Source organism: Rhinatrema bivittatum, chromosome 5 (genome assembly GCF_901001135.1).
Source record: "Rhinatrema bivittatum chromosome 5, aRhiBiv1.1, whole genome shotgun sequence".
Taxonomy (NCBI): Eukaryota; Metazoa; Chordata; class Amphibia; order Gymnophiona; family Rhinatrematidae; genus Rhinatrema; species Rhinatrema bivittatum.
The window spans coordinates 359,810,774-359,825,614 of NC_042619.1; positions in this window are offsets into that span (position 1 = coordinate 359,810,774).

Genomic DNA, 14,841 nt, shown 5'->3' on the forward strand with positions numbered 1-14,841 from the left:
CCATCAAACCTCTGCCAAACTATTCCTCCAAAGAGTCATTCAATCCACAAGCCCATTAGGTCTCATTCCACCTAGATTCATCTGCAACCAGAAGCAAGAGTTAACCCCCTGGCTGACAACTATTGTAAATGCCATCTTATCTTAAAGCACCTTCCCTCACTCACTCAATAGTGCAATCATCGAACAATTCTGAAGAAACCTGGCTCAGATACAAAAAAAATATTAGACAACTATCACTTAGTCCCTAGCCTTCCCTTCCTGTCTATGCTAACAGAAACAGTGGTTTATCTTCAACACCTCGACCACCTCAAGGAAAACAACATTTTACACTGTTAACAATCCAGTTTTAGGAAAGGCCATGGAACTGAATCTGTTCTATTAGCCATCACTAATAGCATTTACTTGCACACTGATCAAGGTAGTGATTGCTTCCTTCTTCTTGCTAGATCTCTCTGCCAGCTTTGAGACAGTTGACCACCAACTTCTGAACCAGCGCTTACGCAACATTAAGATTGAAGGTACAACCCTAAACTGGTTTGAATTCTTTCTTTCTGACAATACCCAATCTGTCATTTGGGCTAATAAACCTCAAAACCTTGTAGAGTCCCCCCAAGGCTCAGTCCTCTTGCCAATCCTTTTTAACATCTATATCTATCTGATATACAACTCATTCAGGTCTTCAACATAGAATGTCATCTTTTTGCAGATAACCTTCAACTTTGCGTCAAAATCGGAGCCGACCAATCACTACCCATTTCTAATCTCACTCATTTTCTTACATCAGTGGTACAATGGCTCAGCAACAAGAAATTCAGATTAAACCCCTCTAAATTGGGTCTCCTCTGGATTAGCTGCCAAAGTCATCCCTTATGGTCACCACCCTACATTTTAGACACTTTGTTACATCCCAAAGAATCAATATAAAGCTTAGGATCCTATTTGATTAATACCTCAGTATAGAATCACACATCTCCAAAATAGTTAAAACCTCATTCATGCATTTGCATCAGATCCGCCAACTATGAAACTACCTAGACAACACAATCTAGCTATAGTAATTCACACATTAATCATCAACAGAATAGACTGCTGCAATTCTTTATTGAATAGCATCCCCCTATTCAGTTTACAATGCATCCAACTCCTAAATAACAAAGGAACAACAATCTTAGCAAGAGTAAAAGCATCTGACCATATAAAATGTATTTTGTCTCAACTATACAGCTACTAATATAGAATAGGATCAAGTTAAAAACTTTATCTTCAAGGGCATGAACACACAGGCCCCAGATTGTCTCTTACAACTCCTTCTCCCTTATACTCCCAAGAGAGAACTAAAATCTTCCCAAAAGGCTCTACTTTTCACTTCACCTCTGGATTCTGCTAGACTGTCCTGCAGCAGAATTTGTGCCTATAGCTGTTATGCACCAAAGATCTGGAACTTGCTTTTATTACCCCTATGCTTGGAGCTCAGCTGCCTCACCTTCAGGAAAAAAGCTAATGTATGGCTTTTTAATCAAGCATTTCCAATAAAGATTTCCTGTCCAACAACCTAGTAACCACAGAAGTATTCCTATTTCCTATTTCTATAGAAACAGCAAAGTAACCTATGAATCTGTCTTTAAGTATATAGGGCCCAATATTCAGCTGGCAAATAACTGGATAAGTAGACCTTACCGGCTATCTAACAGCTGCTAAATATCTGGTTATATTCAGCTGCCGGGTAAGGACCCTGGCCACAGCAAGGACGGCTTCCTTGCTTGCTAGGACCCCAGGAGCGGCTCTAGCCGCATCGAGGAGAGCAGGAGCGGCAGCAGCAATCCCAGCCACGAGGGAGAGCTCCCGGCGGCTCGGCCCTGCCGCCCAGGGCAGGATGCAGCCGGGGAGGAGCCTGGCGACAGCGGCACACCTACCGTGAAGAAAGCAACGCTAGCAGCCAGACTGGCCGCGGTAAGGTAGGGGAGCGCGGGCAGGTTCACAACAGAATTAATTTATTTATCTCGTCCCAAATATTTTCCAAAGTGATATTCATAGGTCTTACCAGCGTTGGGGTTTCAATTTCTTTCAATGGACTGTATAGTTTACCCTGAGAGAGTTCCTCCAGCATCTCAATCTCTCCTGTAGGTTGACTGGCGAGGCCCTCGACAGGGCTACCCTAGGTATCTTCCCCAGAGATCTCGGTGTCTCCTGTCCCCATCACGGCATAGGAACATTCCACTTCCGCTGGACACCTCACCAACAGGTGAACACACTCTCTGGAGCTCACCGGGTTTGCCGGAGGTTGTCTGTCAATCAGGGAGAGGGATGTTAAGGAGTCTGGAGAAAGGGCGGCAGAAGCTGTTCCAGCCCCTATCTCCAAGGACGACTCAACCGATTTCACTATCTGCAATACATGAGCGTCCATCGGCCCCAGTAGCAAGGGTTCTGGAAGGGTTGCGGGGTTAACTCTTTCTTTCACCCGTCGTTTGCATGTTGAATGCGGCATCGCAGCAAGAATAAAGTTAAAAGGTATAGTCAAGTCGGAGCCATGCTCACACCGTCCACTCAGCCGGCGCTATCTTGGGCGGATCCCAGATCTCCGCATGCTTGTTTACATTTACATTTACATTTATTAGAATTTCTTAATCGCTCAAAACAATGAAAGCCTCATTGTATTCAACTCTACTGATGTTTGAACCTAAGAAGTAAACTGCAGGCAAAATATTATTTTGTGTTAAGGGGAAAATATGGCAACCATGAATAATATGGAGTCTGGTTCACTAAGCTTTCTTCCTATTGACACAGAAGGACTTCTGCAATAAAATCAATGGTAAAAATATTTTAGCTTATGAGCTAGTAAAAATCTAACATGCAAGCTAAAACATCACTTACCTTGTGATGCAATAAGTTTTAGCATGTACCAGTATAACATTTCCTCACTAGCATCTCTATCCTATTAGTGTCCATGTTTTTCATATATTAACCAAAATTTTCTATCACTAAATAGCATGATAAAATTACATAGTGCTGGGAAATGTTAATAGCATGTGCATACTAAAACGAAACATGCTTAATTCATTTTTTCTCCTGGCTCCAATTCCTAGTTTCAAAAAATGATCAAAGTAAGGCCATCAGACAGAGTAGCTTGTCAGTGCCAAGGAGAGATGTGGGAGAACTACTAGACCTAAGGAGGGAATAAACCAGACATCAGTGCATATTTCTGCCCATCCATTTTCTGTGGCAGTAAGGAACTTGAAAGAGCAGTGAGAAAAGAATGTGGTTGCTGAAAGAAAGGAGCATGGAAAGATGAAACCCAGAGAGGAATCTGGTCACTCTAACTTAGAAGAGCACCACCATCTGACCAATTGTGTCTCTACAAGCACCCAATAGTTTAGCCCTGCAATGACTGGATGACACAATCTGCCAGGATCTCAAAGCTGAAAGAAAAGAAGAGTTCTTTTCTTATAGCTTTGAGATGTAATAAAAAAAAACTGGTAAGCTTAAAGGAGCTTTTGAGGCCCAGACCAGTTTCAACTCTCAGTATGCCTACAGTGGTTTTTGGCTGTATTAACAATGACAGTGACAGTAGAGACCTATATCCTATCCTAACCTATTATATGAGAATACAATTGTGTTTTCTATGAGGACAATTTTGAAAAGATTCTATCTGGTAACTAAGTAGTAACATAAGTGATGGCTGAAAATGTATTTCCCCCATTCTGATTCATGGCACAGGTGCTTTTACCCATGCTGAAAAGAAACAGGGCCAGAGGGAGGATAGAGCTGACAGATAACTCACAGGAATTTCATTTTGAAATACTGCTTGCCATTCATAGTGCAAACTTTGCATCTGCTATAAAGCTGTTCCATTCCCCTTATCATTTTGGTAGTTCTGCTATAAAGCAGATGCAAATTCCACAAGTATTAATATAAGAACATAAGAACCAAGTACCCAAAAACTAAGTCTATTCCATGTTACCGTTGCTAGTAATAGCAGTGGCTATTTTCTAAGTCAACTTAATTAATAGCAGGTAATGGATTTCTCCTCCAAGAACTTATCCAATCCTTTTGTAAACACAGCTATAATAACTGCACTAACCACTTCCTCTGGCAACAAATTCCAGAGTTTAATTGTGCGTTGAGGAAAAAAAGAACTTTCTCGGATTAGTTTTAAATGTGCCACATACTAACTTCATGGAGTGCCCACTAGTCTTTCTATTATCCGAAAGAGTAAATAACCGATTCACATCTACCCGTTCTAGACCTCTCATGATTTTAAACACCTCTATCATATTCCCCCTCAGCCGTCTCTTCTCCAAGCTGAAACTTCTTTAGTCTTTCCTCATAGGGGAGCTGTTCCATTCCCCTTATCATTTTGGTAGCCCTTTTCTGTACCTTCTCCATTGCAATTATATCTTTTCTGAGATGCGGCGACCAGAATTGTACACAGTACTCAAGGTGCGGTCTCAACATGGAGAGATACAGAGGCATTATGACATTTTCCGTTTTATTCACCATTCCCTTTCTAATAATTCCCAACATTCTGTTTGCTTTTTTGACTGCCGCAGCACACTAAACCGACGATTTCAACGTGTTATCCACTATGACGCCTAGATCTCTTCCTTGGTTTGTAGCACCTAATATGGAACCTAACATTGTGTAACTATAGCATGGGTTATTTTTCCCTATATGCATCACCTTGCACTTATCCACATTAAATTTCATCTGACATTTTGATGCCCAATTTTCCAGTCTCACAAGGTCTTCCTGCAATTTATCACAATCTGCTTGTGATTTAACTACTCTGAACAATTTTGTATCATCTGCAAATTTGATTACCTCACTCGTCGTATTTCTTTCGAGATCATTTATAAATATATTGAAAAGTAAGGGTCCCAATACAGATCCCTGAGACACTCCATTGCCCACTCCCTTCCACTGAGAAAATTGTCCATTTAATCCTACTCTCTGTTTCCTGTCTTTTAGCAAGTTTGCAATCCACGAAAGGACATCACCACCTATCACATGACTTTTTACTTTTCCTAGAAGCCTCTCATCAGGAACTTTGTCAAACGCCTTCTGAAAATCAAAGTATACTACATCTACTGGTTCACCTTTATCCACATGTTTATTAACTCCTTCAAAAAAGTGAAGCAGATTTGTGAGGCAAGATTTGCCTTGGGTAAAGCCATGCTGACTTTGTTCCATTAAACCATGTCTTTCTATATGTTCTGTGATTTTGATGTTTAGAACACTTTCCACTATTTTTCCTGGCACTGAAGTCAGGCTAACTGGTCTGTAGTTTCCCGGATCGCCCCTGGAGCCCTTTTTAAATATTGGGGTTACATTAGCTATCCTCCAGACTTCAGGTACAATGGATGATTTTAATGATAGGTTACAAATTTTTACTAATAGGTCTGGCATTTTATTTTTTAGTTCCTTCAGAAACCTGGGGTGTATACCATCCGGTCCAGGTGATTTACTACTCTTCAGTCTGTCAAACAGGCCTCCCACGTCTTCAAGGTTCACCGTGATTTGGTTCAGCCCATCTGAATCATTACCCATGAAAACCTTCTCCAGTACGGGTACCTCCCCAACATCCTCTTTTGTAAACACCGAAGCAAAGAAATCATTAAATCTTTCTGCAATGGCCTTATCTTCTCTAAGTGTCCCTTTAACCCCTCGTTCATCTAACGGTCCAACTGACTCCCTCACAGGCTTTCTGCTTTGGATATATTTTAAAAAGCTTTTACTGTGAGTTTTTGCCTCTATGGCCAACTTCTTTTCAAATTCTCTCTTAGCCTGTCTTACCAATGTCTTACATTTAACTTGCCAAAGTTTATGCATTATCCTATATTCTTCTGTAGGATCTTTCTTCCAATTTTTGAATGAATATCTTTTGGCTAAAATAGCTTCTTTCACCTTCCCTTTTAACCATGCCGGTAATCGTTTTGCCTTCTTTCCACCTTTTTTAATGTGTGGAATACATCTGGACTGTGCTTCTAGAATGGTATTTTTTAACAATGACCATGTCTCTTGCACACTTTTTACTTTTTTAGCTGCTCCTTTCAGTTTTTTTCTAACAATTTTTCTCATTTTATCAAAGTTTCCCTTTTGAAAGTTTAGCACGAGAGCCATGGATTTGCATACTGTTCCTCTTCCAGTCATTAATTCAAATTTGATCATATTATGATCACTATTGCCAAGCGGCCCCACCACCGTTACCTCTTTCACCAAATCCTGTGCTCCACTAAGAATTAGATCTAAAATTGCTCTCTCTCTCATCGATTCCTGAACCAATTGCTCCATAAAGTTATCATTTATTCCATCCAGGAACGTTATCTCTCTAGCATCTCCCGATGATACATTTACCCAGTCAATATTGGGGTAATTGAAGTCTCCCATTATTACCTCAGTACCAATTTGGTTAGCTTCCCTAATTTCTCTTAGCATTTCACTGTCCGTCTCACCATCTTGACCATATATTCCTATCACTATAGTCTTCCCCGACACACAAGGGATTTCTACCCATAAAGATTCAATTTTGCATTTAGTCTTATGCAGGATGTTTATCCTGTTGGATTCTATGCCATCCTGGACATAAAGCGCCACACCACCTCCCAGGTGCTCCTCTCTGTCATTACGATATAATTTGTACCCCGGTATAGCACTGTCCCATTGGTTGTCCTCCTTCCACCATGTCTCTGAGATGCCAATTAAGTCTATCTCATCATTCACTGCTACACATTCTAATGCTCCCATCTTACTTCTTAGATTTCTGGCATTAGCATACAAACATTTCAAAGTTTGTTTTTTGTTTGTATTTTCATTCTGCTTTTTAATTGATAGGGATAAGTTAGAATTTCTTAGCTCAGGTGAGTTTTTAGTTACAGGCACTTGGACTACTTTTCTTATTATTGGAACCTCACTGTCGGGATGCCCTAATTCTAATCCATCATTAGTATCCTTTGAAGATACCTCTCTCCGAACCATGTGCTGCTGAGCAAATGTCGGCTTTCCCCTTTGTTCTAGTTTAAAAGCTGCTCTATCTCCTTTTTAAAGGTTAGCGCCAGCAGTCTGGTTCCACCCTGGTTAGGGTGGAGCCCATCCCTTCGGAAGAGACTCCCCCTTCCCCAAAAGGTTCCCCAGTTCCTAACAAAACTGATCCCTCTTCCTTGCACCATCGTCTCATGCACGCATTGAGACTCCGGAGCTCTGCCTGCCTCTGGTGACCTGCGCATGGAACAGGGAGCATTTTAGAGAATGCTACCCTGGAAGTTCTGGATTTAAGCTTTCTACCTAAGAGCCTAAATTTGGCTTCCAGAACCTCCCTCCCACATTTTCCTATGTCATTGGTGCCCACATGTACCACGGTACCCGGCTCCTCCCCAGCACTGTCTAAAATCCTATCTAGGTGATGCGTGAGGTCTGCCCCCTTCGCACCAGGTAGGCATGTTACCAGGCGATCCTCACGCTCACCAGCCACCCAGCTGTCTACATTCCTAATAATCAAATCACCAACTATGATGGCCGACCTAACCCTTCCCTCCTGGGCAGTAGGCCTTGGGGAGATATCCTCGATGCGAAAGGACAATGCATCACCTGGAGAGCAGGTCCTTGCTACAGGATCCTTTCCTGCTGCACCCGGTTGATGCCCTCCAATCGTGAGATCTTCTTCCTCCAAGGCAGCATCAGGGCTGCAGTCTGAAGTTGGCACTTGGCTACTAAGTCATTGAAGGTCTCATCTATATACCTCTCTGTCTGCCTCAGCTCCTCCAGGTCTGCCATTCTAGCCTCCAGAGATCGGACTCGTTCTCTGAGAGCCAGGAGCTCTTTGCATCACATGCACATGTACAACTTCTCACCGGCGGATAAAATTCATACATGTGACACTCGATGCAAAAGACTCTTGCTGCTTAGCTGCTGCCTTCATCCCAATTTTGTTCAGTTCCTAGTTAAGTTGTAGGTTGCTATGGGAGTAGGAATGTGTCTAATTAACGTCCTTTAAATGTATTAGTGAATTCACTATATGTCTGGTAGTGGCCTACAAGGGACTGATCAAATTCTCAATAAAGTGGTTTTTTTTGTTTTTTTTTGTTTTTTTTTGTGAAAGTGGCACTGACCTATGAATTAAAGGATCAGCTAGGGGTGGTAGGGTTGGGAAACCAAACAGTCTAACTTCAGTTAGTCAGCCAGAGTGACTCATTGCTCTCTTGATTATCAAATGTTGGTACCTAATCAAACCAAATCACACTACTCAACACCTTTCCAAGGTGAGTAACTGAACTGAACTTTTCAACCTTTTTACTTAGGTATACACTGCTCCTAGCATATTTCTAGCTTCTGGCTACTTTTTCTTTTTTTTTTTAAATACAAACACTCAGTTCTGCTTACTAGTTGCCTTACAGACTTTTAAAAATAAACACACTGGGGTAGATTTTCAGAGGGTTATGCGCGTACGTTACGCGCGTAACCCCCGAAAACCTACCCCAAACCCCCCCTGTGCGCGCCGAGCCTATCTTGCATAGGCTTCCAGCACGCGCAAAGCCCCAGGACGCGCGTAAGTCCTGGGGCTTTCCTGGGGGGAGGGGCACGTGTCAAGTGGCATGTCGGGATCCGCGCGTCATTGGGGAGCATGTCGGGGGGCATGGCACAGCCGGCGCGTCATCCGGGGGCGGGGCCGCAGGCATGGTTTCAGCCCAGGGCATTCCGGGGGCGTGGCCGCGGCCTCCGGACCAGCCCCCAGACCGGAACATGGCAGGCGGCAGCCGGCCCAGCACGCGCAAAGTTACGCCTGCCTTGAGCAGGCGTAATTTTCGCGACAGAGGTAGGGAGGGGGTTTAGATAGGGCTGGGGGGGTGGGTTAGGTAGGGGAAGGGAGGGGAAGGTGGGGGGAGGCAGAAGGAAAGTTTCTTCTGAGGCCGCTCCGATTTAGGAGCGGCCTCGGAGGTAACGGAGGCAGGCTGCGCGGCTCAGTGCGCGCAGGCTGCCAATTTTGGGCAGCCTTGCGTGCGCCGACCCCGGATTTTAATGGATACGTGCGGCTATGCGCGTATCTATTGAAATCCCGCATACTCTTGTTCACGCCTGGTGCATGAACAAAAGTATGTGTGTGCGCAGATTTATAAAATCTGCTCCACTAACTACTGCTTACTAGCTGCCTTACTGACTGACCATTTAAAAATAGAAACAGTCAAACTTGTTTATTCGCTGCCTTACTGACTATTAAAAGCACAATCACACAAACACACTAAATAATATTCCCAAATAGTTAACTTTACCCCAATACTTTTGAAAAATGCAATGTTCCAAGCAAAAACTTACTGATTCCTTTCAGCCACCAGCAAGGTGATCCTCTCCTCTCAGTGCTCCCACTGAATTTTCAAAGGGAAATTCTACAGGGAGTTTCCCTTTGAAAATGTGCTTGCAAGTCCATGGTACAAACTTATTAGGTTTAAAAATTGCCCAATAAACGTGGATATATTTTTTTGAAATTCTTAATGTGTGTTGGTGTCTCTTTTCTGCTGCTACTCTCTTTCTTTCTCTTTCTTTTTCTGTCTGACTCTCCTCCATTTCTCTCATTTTCTACTCCTCATTTCCCATAACTTCTCCTCTTATAGAAGTCACAATGTCTCAATCTGTGACTTAAAAACATCCCAGCCTGTCACCTCCATCCTCTTGATGCTTGGGAGGTGCTTGGTTTAGAAGGGCACTCTCTGCAAGCACCCTGTAGTATTGGAACCAGGACTGGCTGTGGGCCCAGTGGTAACCTGTGCAGACAATATGAAGAAATGGGGACCACTATAGTTGATGCTGGCATGAGAACAAGGAATCAGGTAGTAGTGTTAAGTAGTGTTAGTGCTAAGTAGTATTAGCCATGTTTATATGCAGAATAACACAATTTGTGAGAGCCTCAAAGGTCACCAAAGACAGCTATGGAGTAAAAAAAATATTGACTTCAAAGAAATCTTTAATGGTTCAAAGCTAAGTATTCCTGTAATGATCTTTGATCAGACTACCCACATCTATAGAAGCACTTATCATCAATCTGCCATTCTGTATGACCATATGGAATGTTTAGGCAGAGTAAAAGCCTTGTGTCTTCTACATTATGGAGTGATGCATCACGCTCATTTTCAGATAATAATGAATGCTGTTATTTGTGCCTAACAATAGCTTGCATGCTAAAAATGTAATAGCTGGTCCAAAGTAGGTGTTATGTTTGGATTGGAGAAAGCACACACTATAGTAGTGGATGGAAAAGAGCATACCACATTCTTTTCCATGCACACACTAAAGTCTCATTTGCATATGACATCCCTTCTTTTACATGCGAATTTTAGTGCACATTTACTACTGGGCTGAGGTCTTCACTGCTGAATCCAAGGACCATCTCCAAATTCAAGGGCTTAGGCTGCTCCCACCTCCCATACAGTCTTTCCAGGATTCCCTCAGCGAGGAGTCTTCTCTCCAGGGCCCTGAGGATTACATAGAAACATAGAAGCATAGAAATGACAGCAGAAGAAGACCAAACAGCCCATCCAGTCTGCCCAGCAAGTTTTGCACTTTTTTTTTCTCATATTTATCTGTTACTCTTGGCACTTAGTAATCTTTTGGTTCTATTTCCCTTCCACCCCCACCATTAATGTAGAGAGCAGTGTTGGGACTGATTCTAAGTGAAATATCTAGCTTAATTAGTTAGAGGTAATAACCGCCGCAATAAGCAAGCTACACCCATGCTTATTTGTTTACCCAGACTATGTAATTCAGTCCTTGTTGGTTGTTGTCTGTATATTGATCCACTTTTCTTCATTCCCCCTGCCGTTGAAGCAGAGAGCTGTGCTGGATATGCATTGAAAGTGAAGTATCAGGCTTATTTGGTTTGGGGTAGTAACCACCGTAACAAGCAAGCTACTCCCCGCTTTTTTTGTGAATGCAAATCCTTTTTTCCACATTTCCTCTTGCCGTTGAAGCTTAGAGCAATGTTGGAGTCTTAGAGCACTGTTGGAGTCGCATTAACCGTGTGTATGTTTATTGAATAAAGGTATTCTCTCCAGGTAGTATCCATCATTCCATCAAGCCACCCAGTCTTCATTCACGTCCTCTAGACTTTATGGATCCACAGTGTTTATCCCACGCCCCTTTGAAGTCCTTCACAGTTCTGGTCTTCACCACTTCCTCCAGAAGGGCATTCCAGGCTTCCACCACCCTCTCCGTGAAGAAATGCTTCCTGACATTGGTTCTGAGTCTTCCTCCCTGGAGCTTCAAATCGTGACCCCTGGTTCTGCTGATTTTTTTCCAACGGAAAAGGTTTGTCGTTGTCTTTGGATCATTAAAACCTTTCAATTATCTGAAAGTCTGTATCATATCCTCCTTTCCTCCAGGGTTTACATATTTAGATTCTTCAATCTCTCCTCATAATTCATTTGATGAAGACCATCCACCTTTTTGGTCGCCCTTCTCTGGACTGCCTCCATCTTGTCTCTGTCTCTTTGGAGATACGGTCTCCAGAACTGAACACAGTACTCCAGGTGAGGCCTCACCAAGGACCTGTACAAGGGGATAATTACTTCCCTTTTCTTACTTGATATTCCTCTCTCTATGCAGCCCAGCATTCTTCTGGCTTTAGCTATCGCCCTGTCACATTATTTCGCCGACTTCAGATCATTAGACACTATCACCCCAAGGTCTCTCTCCTGCTCCATGCACATCAGCCTTTCTCCTCCTATCGAATACAGTTCATTCGGATTTCCACTCCCCATATGCATGATTCTGCACTTCTGGCATTGAATCTCAGCTGCCATATCTTCGACCACTCTTCCAGCTTCCTTAAATCCCGTCTCATTCTCTGTCCACTCTGTTGCAGATTTTAGTGTCATCCGCAAAAAGACAAACCTTACCTTCTATCCCGTCCGCAATGTCTCTGGGATCCCTGAGTGCCTCAGGGATCTATATTGGGACCCTTACTTTTCAATATATTTATAAATGATCTGGAAAGAAATACGAGTGAGATAATCAAATTTGCAGATGACACAAAATTGTTCAGAGTAGTTAAATCACAAGCAGATTGTGATAAATTGCAGGAAGACCTTGTGAGACTGGAAAATTGGGCATCCAAATGGCAGATGAAATTTAATGTAGTTAAGTGCAAGGTGATGCATATAGGGAAAAATAACCCATGCTATAATTACACAATGTTGGGTTCCATATTAGGTGCTACATGTTGCGATCCTGCCCGTGAGGAGCATGGGCAGGCTCTTACCTTCACAGCCAGTCGGGCTGCTGATGCTGCTGCTTCTCTTTCTCCCTGAATCAGCTGGGGCTGTCCCCGCAGCTGTTCCTGCCTTCTCCCGACGTGCTGCTGCGATCCCGGGCCCTTGAGTCAGCAGGCCGTCTCTGCTGGTGCCTGCTACAGCCCGGGTCCTTGCCTGGCTGGGAAGCCGTCCCTGCCGGTGCCTGCAGCCAGCCTTACCTCTCTCTGCTACTTCCTGCTTCTGTCCTTGCAGCTGGGAGCTGCTCCACTGACCTGCCTTCACCCAGCTCCAGCCCAGGGCTGCTCCTCTGCTTCCTTGGGTCCTCCACGTGGCTGAGGACGCCACCAGCTTCCAGCTCTTCTCTCCAGCTCCCTAGGGCGCGGGCGCGCGCCTCTCTGCTCCTCTTAAAGGGCCAGCCAGGTGTGGCCCCCTGCTGACCCCTCCCTGGGCGTTGTCCACCTCAGCCCTACTAAAGGGCTCAGCTTTCAGTCTGTCTTTGCCTTCGCAAGGAGTTGGTCACTCCTGAGATCCTTCGCTCCAGGAAGTCGTCCGTGTTCCAGCACTTCTGCAAGGTCCTGTGTTTCTTGTTACCTGTCGGAGCTCCTCGTCCAGTCCTGATGTCTGCCTGCCGTTCCAGTCCCAAGGTCTGTCTCTCGATCCAGTCCTGATGTTCCTGCTGTTCCAGATGTCCATGTTCCAGCCCTGAGGTGTGTCTCCTGTTCCAGTATCTGTGTTCCAGTCCTGATGTTCCTGCTGTTCCAGATGTCCTTGTTCCAGCCCTGAGGTCTGTCTTTATCCTTGTTCCTGATCCTGATGCTTTAACCTGCCTTCTGCTGCCAGGAGTGCAGCGTATCCTTGCCTTGTGCTGCCAGGAGTGCAGCGTATCCTTGCCTTGAGCTGCCTGGAGTGCAGCAAACCTGCTTCTTCCCTGTGCTCTCCCGCTCTCTGCGTGGTCCATGACCAGCCTTCCAGGGCTGAGTAGGGCGCGCATGGGAAAGGGTGGTCTGCGACTCAGTCCCGCGGGTGGTCTGAGTAGGGCGCCCTGAGGGACAGTGCCCATGTCTTCCTTCAGCCCTCGTTCCTGACTCCACCTCTGTGCATCCAGTACCTCGTCCTGAGTCCACGTCTGTGCTTGACCACGTCTATGCATCCTGCACCTCGTTCCTGAGTCCACGTCTATGCCTGAGTCTACGTCGTTCCTGAGTCTCGTCTGAATCCATGTTCCAGTCTTCGCTGCCCTGGCCTCCATCTGGCCTGCCGCTTCGTGCCGTACCCTGCGGCAGATCCGAAAGGGCTAGGAACAGTCAGAGGACTGTTCACAAGACCAACATTGCGTTGTTGGGTCTTCTGAAGCGTGCAGGTCCGGAGGAGGGCCTGTCTTCCATGTCACTCCAGCCCTGCTCCCGTCCAGCCCATGCTCAGGCATGCCACGCCTCCCACGGCACCTCTTCAGAGCTCTCTGGGGTCGAGCCGTGGCCCAAGGACACACATCACCCAGGAGTGGAATCGCTCTCCTAGTGCTCCACGACACTACAACCCAAGAAAGAGATCTAGGTGTCATAGTGGATAACACATTGAAATCGTCGGTTCAGTGTGCTGCGGCAGTCAAAAAAGCAAACAGAATGTTGGGAATTATTAGAAAGGGAATGGTGAATAAAACGGAAAATGTCATAATGCCTCTGTATCGCTCCATGGTGAGACCGCACCTTGAATACTGTGTACAATTCTGGTCGCCGCATCTCAAAAAAGATATAATTGCGATGGAGAAGGTACAGAGAAGGGCTACCAAAATGATAAGGGGAATGGAACAGCTCCCCTATGAGGAAAGACTAAAGAGGTTAGGACTTTTCAGCTTGGAGAAGAGACGACTGAGGGGGGATATGATAGAGGTGTTTAAAATCATGAGAGGTCTAGAACGGGTAGATGTGAATCGGTTATTTACTCTTTCGGATAGTAGAAAGACTAGGGGGCACTCCATGAAGTTAGCATGGGGCACATTTAAAACTAATCGGAGAAAGTTCTTTTTTACTCAACGCACAATTAAAGTCTGGAATTTGTTGCCAGAGGATGTGGTTAGTGCAGTTAGTATAGCTGTGTTTAAAAAGGGATTGGATAAGTTCTTGGAGGAGAAGTCCATTACCTGCTATTAAATTCACCTAGAGAATAGCCACTGCCATTAGCAATGGTAACATGGAATAGACTTAGTTTTTGGGTACTTGCCAGGTTCTTGTGGCCTGGATTGGCCACTGTTGGAAGCAGGATGCTGGGCTTGATGGACCTTTGGTCTGACCCAGTATGACATTTTCTTATGTTCTTATGTCACTCACAAAGATATTGAACAGGACCGGTCCCAACACCGATCCTTGCAGTGTTGTTTTAAATTTTTTAACATGTACAGTAATAATCACACTGGGCAATCTAGTTGATTCCAGCATAACTTCACTGATAGTTAATTTTAAAGTGAAATTAATGATAATTTCAAGTCCTTGTTCCATACAGTACAGTGACTCTCCACTGATGGTTTAATCTGTTCTTTTGCTTATATATCCCATCCCAGTTTCAGGGGCACTTTTGAAGCTTCCTCCCAAATTGGTGGATATGATACTTG